This window comes from Bactrocera oleae, chromosome 4 (genome assembly GCF_042242935.1).
Source record: "Bactrocera oleae isolate idBacOlea1 chromosome 4, idBacOlea1, whole genome shotgun sequence".
Classification (NCBI taxonomy): Eukaryota; Metazoa; Arthropoda; class Insecta; order Diptera; family Tephritidae; genus Bactrocera; species Bactrocera oleae.
In genome coordinates, this window is record NC_091538.1 from 5,859,941 (window position 1) to 5,870,605 (window position 10,665).

A 10,665-nucleotide genomic window follows, 5' to 3' on the forward strand; every position below is an offset into this window, starting at 1 on the left:
CGTTTTGAAAAACTTTTAACAATAAAAAGTTGTAATGAGTATGTCTAGTCTATCAATCTATCTATCTAGTTAATATACCCGCACCATTAAATGAGCTTTCCACTTCTATGTGTGTTCTTATTTTCGTTTTCACGGACATGTTTGGTTACAAACTACCAGCTAATTTCGGTAAACACATGCGCACACACAAACATCATTTGTCGCGTTTGTCGTCATGAATCAAATATTTATGTACAAATATTAGTCTAAGCTGCTGCTGAGACGACTTCTTATTATTACATGTATTGCTTTTCAATTTCTACCTTACACTTATTTATGTATTTATTATTTGTGACCTCAGCATAAGCCATAGACCTTTGTTGTCGTTGTTTTTTTCTGGTAATTCCATTTAGCGTGCTTTTATGTGTCGTTCTACCCACACGATGTGAGCCATCAACTTAAGTCGCCACCAAAGTCAATGTTGATGCATGCCACAAGGCGGGCGGTGGTAGCGGCGGCGGAGTGACGCCAGTGTTCACAAATATGAGCAAAACAATAGCGCACAAATGTTACAAAAAGGCAGTCATAAATGCAAACACACACATGTACATACATATGTATGTTCAGAAGAACATATACAAATCGTTGGTAAACGAAGCAGCGACTTCTGCAGCGCCCATTTCGCTAAAGAGATCAGTCAGCGGTAAAAAGCGGCGCGCAAAAAGAAATAAACTTAAATAAGCATATACAAAAAATGGCAATTGTTGAAATGCCAAACCAACCTAATGGAGGTGGAACAAATTTAACAGCTAACAAAAGCAACAACAACACCAACAGCACCAACAGAAGAGGCGACTTGAAAAGTACAAAGTTAAGAAACGTGCAGGCAGCGCTGAAGCTCATTCAGTTAACCGTGCAAAATTCCGCATGTTTGCTATGCTTATGTGTGTGTGTGTATACATATGTGTTTGTATGTACAGATGTGTGTTTTTTCGTGGAGTCTTCAGTTACGCTCTTGTTTTCATTACCAAAATTTCGTACGTCTGCCTGAATGTCAATATGCCGACACTAGACAGCTTGTATGTGTGTGCGTTGTTGTTGTTTCAAGTCACACAACTTTTTCGAAATTTTAGTTGCTTTTAGTTCCAACGTTCTTTTTTGTTGTTTTTTTCGGGGCTTCTTTATTTTCACAATGTTATGGCAAACGATTTTAGCATGTGAATTCGATTTCTGTAAGTGTTGAATTTTAAACGAGTTCGAATTGTTGATTATTTAAAAGTTGATAGCAAAGTTTATACTACACATGGAGAGCGGTATTCATTGTAACGGATAAAGTTTATGCTAAAACCCAGCGGTGATGTTTGCTAATAAGAGTTGGGTGAAAAGATATGATCAAAGTATACCATTAAATATATTTTGTTTCGATATTGCCAGTCGCATTACTATTTGATATGATAACAACAAAAACAATCGATGTTAGAAACTTCCGCTAAAGCAAAGCAGTGATACACTTAACAAGTGCATTTGCATAAAACGGTATAAAAAGATCTTTATCTTAATTTTGGTCGGCCAGCTTTTATAGCAGCTATATGCTATAGTGGTCCGATCTAAATAACTTTTGCAGAGATTATAGCATTGGCAATAATCCACGCCAAATTTCGTAAAGATATCTTGTCAAATATAAAAGTTTACCATACAAGAACTTGATTTTGAGCTGTCAGCTATATGCTGAGGTGTTCCGATATCAACAGTTCCGACAAATGAGCAGCTTTTTAGAAAGAAAATAACGTAGGCAAAATCAGATCAGATTTGATATCTCAAAAACTAAGAAACAAAATCCAGCATTACTGGATCAGAGTGGTTTACCATAAAAAAGCACTTGCGGAATGTAGTTGGGTATCCCAGCGGAAAGAAAGGGCATATTTCCTAAGGAATTATAATGATATCAAATTCATAGACTAAGAAGGAAAGCTGATATAAGAGATTTCGAAAAAAATATTTATTTTTACTAACTCGAGACAACCGAAACCCCCCTCTATATGTTGGAGCGTCTATGTATATGCCTTGATATATTATGAAAGATCTGAATTATCGTCATTGTATTAATTGGTCAATGGATCAGATCCAAATAAGTCTTAAAAATTATTGTAATGCAATCAGCTACAACTGAAGAGGGTAGAAAATAGTAGGAGCCCCAACTTAATGAGAAATCAATAGACCTCTACAAAAAAGCACACGAAAAGTGCCTGAGCAGTCAAGAGCACAGTCTAGCTCGGTAATTGTACGCGATTTGAATTATAATCGGATAAGTACTCGTACATAAGTCATTAAAAAATATAATAAACACGACAACAGTGCAACAAATATAGCTGCTTACCAGCTTAATAGAATAATGAAGTATGGATTATTGCAAAATTTATGCGACGAGTTATTCAACTTAATATAATAATACCTAGCAAAATCGCCTTTTACAATATAAAAACTTGTAGTCAAGAAAACGTAGATAAATGTATACTATATGTATATACATCTACATAAGTCATATATATTGGTCTGTCAATAATATTAGCCTCGTTTGGCAGCTCAAACGAATTGAATTTATTTCATTTCGTATTCGATCACGAAATCATAAATCCACAAGCGCCCCAAATACAAAATCAATAGCTTTGCGCTAAAATGAATTTCGCACAGTGCGGATGGTACCGTAATTACAGGATAATTTCAATTTTCCACGCTATGTAATCCACAACATTTTCATTACATCTGAGAGGCACAACAAAGGGTGAGTTACTTTCTTTGCGACTTACACAAAGGAAGCGGGAACTTCTTAGGAAACGCGAAGGAAACACAAACTTTTCTATGGCTTTGTTCATTTGTATGCATTTGTCCCTTTTCCTGAGGGACCTTAAAAAGAGAGCGTGTCACGTGCATACATTCGCCCTTCAACAATTGCGCTGCGTAACGAGTTGTGCCTCACTTTCCGTAAGGCAGTGCAAATGCTTCGTTAGTCCGCACAGAAAAAAAAAAACTACGCAATATTTCCAGCTTTCCGTTCGTCCGCTATTTGTTCGTGCATATGTACTCGCATATATGCATGTAAAAATTTTATACTCCAATTTGTTTCGTCGTCTTTTATTACATTTTATTTACACAATGCGGTCCTAGTTGCTTGTCAGGCGGCCGAGGCTTTATTTATGCTGGTTTTGGTTGCCGAACTTTTTGATTATGTTGTCTTGTTTACATGTACTCCAACTCACCGTTGGAGCGACTGTCGGCTGTCAACTTGCCGGCACGTCTGGCAAACGGTGTTTCAACCGCAAATGCGCCCCAACACCACCTCTACGCCTAAAAAGTGTGTCTGCCATGGCGCTGTGTTGCGTCTGTGACATTTTGCCACACATCCTTTGGGAATACCTGTGTTTTTACGTCCCCGCAATTGTTAGACGTTACTCGTACATACAAACGGAGAGAGAGGCAATGTTTTAAAACTTTACAACATATTTGCGAGTATATATATGTATACCACATATAGCCGGTGGCTATAATCATATATATATATAACCATCACCACATATGTACATATATATGCACGTACATGGCGAGGTTAACAACACTTGCTGCACTTGCATGCTGTTACCGTTAATTTACCGAGTCTGCGAACACCTGTATGCCCTTGGCGCACCATAAGCGCTCTAATATGTTCGCTTTACACGCTTTTGTGCCTTCACATCCGCTTTTGCAATTATTTTTTTCATTAGCTCTTGCACAATGTTGCTTTAATTCAATCGATTATTGTCACCTTGCTTGCTTCTCTGGCTCGTGGGAGGCACTTACGGCATGGTTATGGCTTTGTAAGTTAAAATTAATTTTAAGCGGGTATTCTATAATCTTTCTTATGCTTTTTCAGAGTTATTTCAATTCTGAAAGGCTGTATTATCTCCCGCATAAAGGATTCGCCAGGTTGGGCTAAAACAGTCGGTCTTATTAAAGACGCACCCACCTTCGACAAGCAGTAAAGTAGTTTTCGACCCGGTAACTACTGACAACAGTGAAAAGAACATATTTGGGTATCTCTGTTACTCAAGCTCAGAAAGGATACAAAACCTATGTAGTAATGCGTTTAAGGCAGGTGGACATTCAGCCAAAACAGAAAGCCACAATAAAGATCCGAGACCTCAACTACTTAACCACCGCAATAGAAGTCACGACCTTCGTAAGACGCCTGATAGAGGAAGCAGATGACGAAATCACTGTGAGCACCAAATACTAGCGTACAAATACACAACAACGTTGACAGCCAATAGCGTAAGCAAAGTCCTAAAGGAAGGTTATATAAAATAATATGGATTACCTGCAGGATGAAGCTTATTAAGGAAATAAAAAAATGCTGCAGATACTTGTATTTCAACTTCGGTCACTTACAATGGGAATGCAAAGGGTGAAAGCCAGCAAAAACCCACCGAATTATTGCCTCTGCGTGAAACAGAATCATAGTCATACAGACCATATTCCAGCGCTTCGGACGTGTGAGTTGTGCAGGGAACGGGCAAGAACATGAAAATTTTGCAGTGTACCTTATTAGCGCTTGTAACAGAAACGGCTTTTGACCTAATCTAACCTTCTTCTAAACTTCTAAATCATCGCAATATTGACATTTTGGAATAGTTCTGCGATTTGGGTTGGCAACGCCAAACAGATTATACCGCCATACCTTCAATGGCGAACCTTAAATATACTTTGAGATATTTCAGCGCTTCTCCAGTTATTAGTTGCTTAGAGAGACAGCAAAATAAACGGAAAGAAGAAATTTGCTAGAATGACGTCAGTAAACATTTCATATTGGCAAATACACTAAGAATTTGGAGATATATAGAGTAGAGAATTGGATAATAGGAAGCTTAAGTGTAGTTATAAAAAGTGATCCATTTCTAGATCACCTAACTTTAAAAAAAAATACACAGAAAATTCAAATTTAACGGGGATTTTTTATTATCATTTACTATATTATTATTATTTTTTTTTTAAAGATATTTTAGCAGATTTTAGAACCTTTAGCAAAAATTATCATACATATGGTTTAATTATAATAAAGAGTACATAGAACTGAGAGGCTATCTAACTGACTCGCTGGGCACTTTTTGAGAGAAAAAAAAGAACAGTGAGATTAAAGAGACTATGTTTGTCTCTCGCGATCAACAAAATATAACAATATACACTATAACTATAGTTTATTCATAATAATAATAATTAATATCGACTTACCTCTAATAACTAGAAAATACGGGTTTCAATAGACGTTCCAACTACTGAAAATTCCTCTGTTTGGTTATCGTTTGCAAAAAAAAATGTTCGAGTTTACAACAGTTTCATGATAAATGCGCAATAAAAGCACTTTTATTACATTAATAGAATGTTACAACTGGCACAAAGACAGGAAAAAGGATAATATTTAGATAAAAAAAAAATTAAAAAAAACAGAAAGTTTTTTAGAGACGGTTATCTTTTAATATATAAAGCACAAACACATTTTACGAAATGAGTTGAAGAGAAGACGTCTTACATAACTGTTTTATGCACTTGTTGTTGTTATATTTTTTACAAACACATTTTATGCGCTTGTTGTTGTACTTGCTTTCCTCATATTTTGTTACTTAATAATAAATAATTCAGAGCACTTAAAGCGACGACAAAGTAAAAGGAAATGAAAAGCTCACTTAAAATGCTGAGAAACCAAAAGTTCGTAAAAGCAAAATTAAAACGCAGAAGAAACAACAAAAAAACCTTACAGAAAGCGTTTGCTGCAGCAACCAACAAGCGCCAACAAAAACAAAAAAAAGGCAAGAAAAGTAAATAAAATAAATAAATGAGTGGCGACGCGTTGTGCGGCCAATGCCCCGAAGTAACCGCTGCTAGGAAAATTTTTGTTCGAAAAGGATCAACTACAAAGGCGAGCGACAGAGTGCAGCCAAATACGAGTACAACAAAGTAGGACGCGACAGCGCGGCCAACAGTTGCGCTGACCAGGCTGGACAGACGCGCATACAGTAATTGAAGGGGCGGCATTTACACAGGGTGGCAAGGGCGCGCTGTATAAATATGTACACAACGCCGTACGCGTGTTGTTGGTGCGACCGGTGCCGAGCCGATGCTTACTCACGCTCTGTTTACATTATCGAATTTTATGCTAAGTACAAAGTAAACGTAAATTTTGTAATTTGTTACATTTTTTTCGGTGCGGGCCTGCAATTACATGCAGAGAGTAAACTAGTGTGCTGGCAATTATGTATGGAAAATCAATATTAAGTGGAAAGCGGTGACAGAAATATATACATATATATATATAAGCTTATAAAGTTAAACGACTGTGTTGTCATATGGTCAACAATTGGTTAATTGATGGTTATTTTGACACACGTTGAATAAATTCTGAGAAAAAATGTAGACGAATAAACACGATTTAGTCCTTCAGTTTTTTTTTTGAATTTTGAATTTTGAAATTTTGCACATACCCCTTTCTCTTAAAGAAGCTCCTCATTTGTAGGTACAGCCAGTATCAAATCGCTAAAGCGTATAGCTGTCATACAAACTGAGCGATCAAAATCAAGTCCTTGTATGAAAAACTTTTTTATTTAACAAGGTAACGCTTCAAGCTTCGAAGAAATTGTTTAAATCGAACTACTATAGCAATCAAATAAGATAAGGGCATGTTTGGACACTTTGAGGCTATAAGAAATGCACCTGTGAAGGTATTATAGCTTCGAGTGCAGCTGAAGTTTCCGTTTGTTTTTTGTTACTTTAATTTTTATTTTTTTTTATTTATATCTGCATTATTAAAAATTTTATTTTATTTATACATTTTTTTCCTATTTTTATTTTTTGTATGAATAATTAAATAATAAAATTTTTTCTATAGTTTTAAAATTTAGAATAAAAATCGAAGCTATTTATATTCTTCCAATTTTGTCTAAAGCTACTACTAAACATTCTCTTAGCCCGTAATCTAAAGCGCAACCTCTTATACCTCCGTCTTCTAACAGTTATATCCTGCCGCTTACGCTTTCACTTATTTATTTGCAATCAATTCAACAAAAATATTTAGCCAAAATATTTTGATTGCAAATTATTTTCCAAATGAGCGCATGCAAATGCTTTGCCGAACGCGCCGCCATTCTGCTGGCCCAACAACGAAAATGTGAAATATGCCCCTTTTTCAACCACTACAACCAGCCCACAACAACAGCAATAATATTTAAATAAAAAAATGAAAGCAAAGGAAACAAAAGTGAATCGTTTGCGCTCGTTTAAGCGATTGTTGCGGGAATTTCACACAAAAATGCGCATTTAAGTGCCTGTGATGCATTCAGCAACTGACGACGCTTCCGTCTGCCGTTTTCCGCTTCCTTCAGACACACGCACACACATGCGTCGTAAACTGCAGATCCTTTAACAGGGAAGTCCTCTACATATTTCAGTATGTATGTGTGTGTGTCTGTGGCTTACAGTTATTTTTACGTTTATGAAAAAACGCAACAAAAACACATTTGTAAAAATAAAAGTGGAGAAATTGAGAATGTAAACAAATGTGTAGGCAAATGCTTGCACAAAGCAAGTGTGTTGCAAAAACAAAGAAACAAAACGATACAGGCTCCACACTGCCGCTTGGCAGTTGGTAGTTGGCAGGTCAGCAGCGCCTGTGACCTTCGTCGTGAAGTATGGGCAACACCAGCGTCTTCTCTCCACTCGCAGTCAGTTGTTGTAGTTGTTAGTGCACTGCTTGACTCTTTGTATTTACACACACGAAAAATACACTTTTTTCACTGCTTTGACGGTTTCTTTTTGACCACTTTATGGAACACGCTGCCTCTCTAAAGCCAATTATCTGAAACTCCGCTTCGGTAACATACAAATTTTCAAAACTTCAATTCGCACTTTGCGTTTTTTAATTCAACATTTTGCATATGCACTTTTCTACAAATTTTTTTCGGTTTTCAATGTAGTTAAACTTTTCACTATTAACACACACACACACCCATACATACATACATACATGTATATACTAAATTTGTGGTAGTTACTATACTTCAAGTATTGTACGATTTTTCACTACGTTTTCAGTTAATTCAGCGTGAGCGCGCGCGCGTCCGTTTCGTATCGAAGTCGGTGTTGAATTGAATTCGCAGCAAACATTCAAGACGTCACACACGAAAATCCAACCAGCCAACAGCACTCGGTAGGCCAGCGCGGCGGGAGGGAGGTGGGGTTTTTAACTGGTTTAGACACTGGTGTGTCCGTATGTGTTTGTGTGGCAAAATCAACCACTGTACAGCAATAGCAACAACTACACAACAAACGCATGCGCTTACATTTGTCAGTGAAACGATGTGGCAGTGAAACGCGATAGTGTGCTGCTTGTTTAATTATTACAATTTACTTCTGTGTACCCTGTTACAGTTAGAACTACTGATTTTTATATCAATATAAGTGGTCGAAAAGTTAATATTTCGTTTAATAATAGTTCATATACTATAATTTTTATATTTCCTCATTTTTTTTTAAACTATTCATAGCAATTATAAAGAAAACGTCATCGTTAACACTCGTTGTTTTTTTGTGGAATTCATACTTTCGTATACACCCTGTAGTTGTGTTTAACAAGCAATGAAGATAGTCGGTATTGCCAGGCATGTATTTTCAATAACCGGAAATGGTAAATTTGAATATTTGACAAAACCTTAATAGCATTTAACACACCTTAAGTGAAATTGAAAAAAAATCGAGTTTTTTCATATTTCGATAGGTTATAACCTTTTTGAGTTATAGCTCAGTTCAAACAGCTCTATCAGTTTTTCTTTAAACACGTTTTTCATAAAACTACATTTTTCAAAGTAGCTTGAGTGCTTCCTCGGATAGTGATCAGACCACTAGCAAATGTTTTCTGCATATTCTGTATATAGTTCTCTATTTAATGACCCGCCGATAATAACGAGTTGATCTTCAACGTTCGGAGCACAAACTGTTGCCTACAATGACCTTACCAGATGTTCTGACTCTGTTGGTGGTAGAAGGAAGGTAGGCAGAACTACCCATCAGCTGTTTCAATAAAAAATCTGTTAAACTTAACTAGAAGGTACCCGAATTTATATCCGTTTAAGAACTGTCACTTTGTGCTTCCACCATAACCACTTTATCGACAAAAAAAAATTATAATCAAATACAAGATAACTCAGTAACTCTTTTCTTGTTTAATAACTAAGTTGAGATCCCCTTAACCTCCAGTAAAACTGTTTTCTTGCCTGAACTCTCCATCGAGAACAGCTTAACCTTTAAATAATTTTTTTTTATATTTGCATAATTAGAATGCATATTAATATCTTCCGGAAGGCACACAGATATTCTGAACAGAGAACAAATATTTTATGTATAATATACGGTCTCTATTCTCAATGTTCCTATGAGACTTCACCAGTAACTTAAAACTTGGTACCTCCAGTCAATCTGCGTTTCTCGATCACTATAAAAGTCTCTATTTCTTTCCAGAAATAAAAAATGTAGGCTCAAGCTATAAAATTTGAAAGTTCTCTGGCATGTCCTAGTCATCTGCGAAATATTTATGATGTAAACGACTTCGTCTAATGCTATGACATATCACTCGCGCCACTTTTGGAACCTTTAATAATTATCTTGTATAAAACGAACTTTTATTTTTTTATTGTTTCTTTAGATGTTCTCATCAATTAAAATGAATATTTGGATCTCATTGCTTAGCTTGGTTTCTACTTAAAATTCATCAAACTTTTTTAGGCTTTAGTTTGATTAAGTTTTGTCAATAAGTGCCTGCTATTATATATATGGTCTCTAACTCTCAAACATCAATTTTCAATTTCTTCGATATTAACATGTTCGTCTTTTTCGAAGTTTAATAAGTATTTCAAAGTTTTTTCGGGAACTGGTATAGGTATAAAAATCTCTACGTATCACCATGTATCGAGGTCTCAATCTATTGTAAGATTTCGATAGATTATAAAGAGGTCTCGTTCTGTGATTGATTTCCAACACCAGCTTCTTCCTATCAGCAATACAACAAAGTATATATGTAAAGCAATTAAAACTGTTATTGTTATATTTTACTTCTAAATTCTGCTTGCTATACATACATACATCTAGTAATATATGGAAAGTACAAGTATATATGTGTATGTAAAACTAATCGAGGTTGTATGCAGATAAATAACCACTTTAACACGTTACAATAAAAAAGACAAAGAAATATTGTAAAAGCCTAACTTTTGTTGGCAGCAAGCAATTGTTAACTTCCTTCGACAACAAAAGGATAGCACAAAAACATATTTATGTATGGATATAGATAGAATTGCAGTGAAGTATAAATATTCAAAGCCACAAACGATGGCAACATTCCAAAAGAAGGGCATTCATATGCAGTCTTTTATATACACATCCGTGAATGTATTTGTAATTGTATATACTATAAATATATATTAATAATTGTACATAAGTATAGTAGGATTTGCTTATATACAACAAAAAGATACAATTAGAATAAAAGGTGTCCGTAGGAAAAGCTTTAATAGAGCTTTTGCAGATTTGAAAATTTTTTTTCTTAAATTAAAGAAAAGAAAATATTAAAAAATATATATGTATGTACAAATCAGAAATAAAAAGAATGAA

The 10,665-nt window shown here is 35.4% G+C and overlaps 1 protein-coding gene across 6 annotated transcripts in view; it reads right to left on the bottom strand.

The window, feature by feature from the left end:
• The window catches only part of uzip (beta-pore-forming protein unzipped), an 86,075-nt gene extending 77,919 nt beyond the window's left edge, over positions 1–8,156 (bottom strand). For 2 of the 6 annotated variants that reach the window (XM_070107904.1, XM_036374759.2), the window contains exons 1-2: positions 8,027–8,156; positions 5,242–5,398 (exon numbers count right to left, since the gene is read on the bottom strand). The gene's annotated coding sequence lies outside the window, so the exon portion shown is untranslated. Of the gene's footprint in view, positions 1–5,241; positions 5,399–7,775; positions 7,990–8,022 lie in introns of those variants that run through there. The other 4 variants (XM_036374760.2, XM_014246617.3, XM_036374761.2 and 1 more) reach the window with 4 other exon arrangements.
• Positions 8,157–10,665: the final 2,509 nt, after the last annotated feature.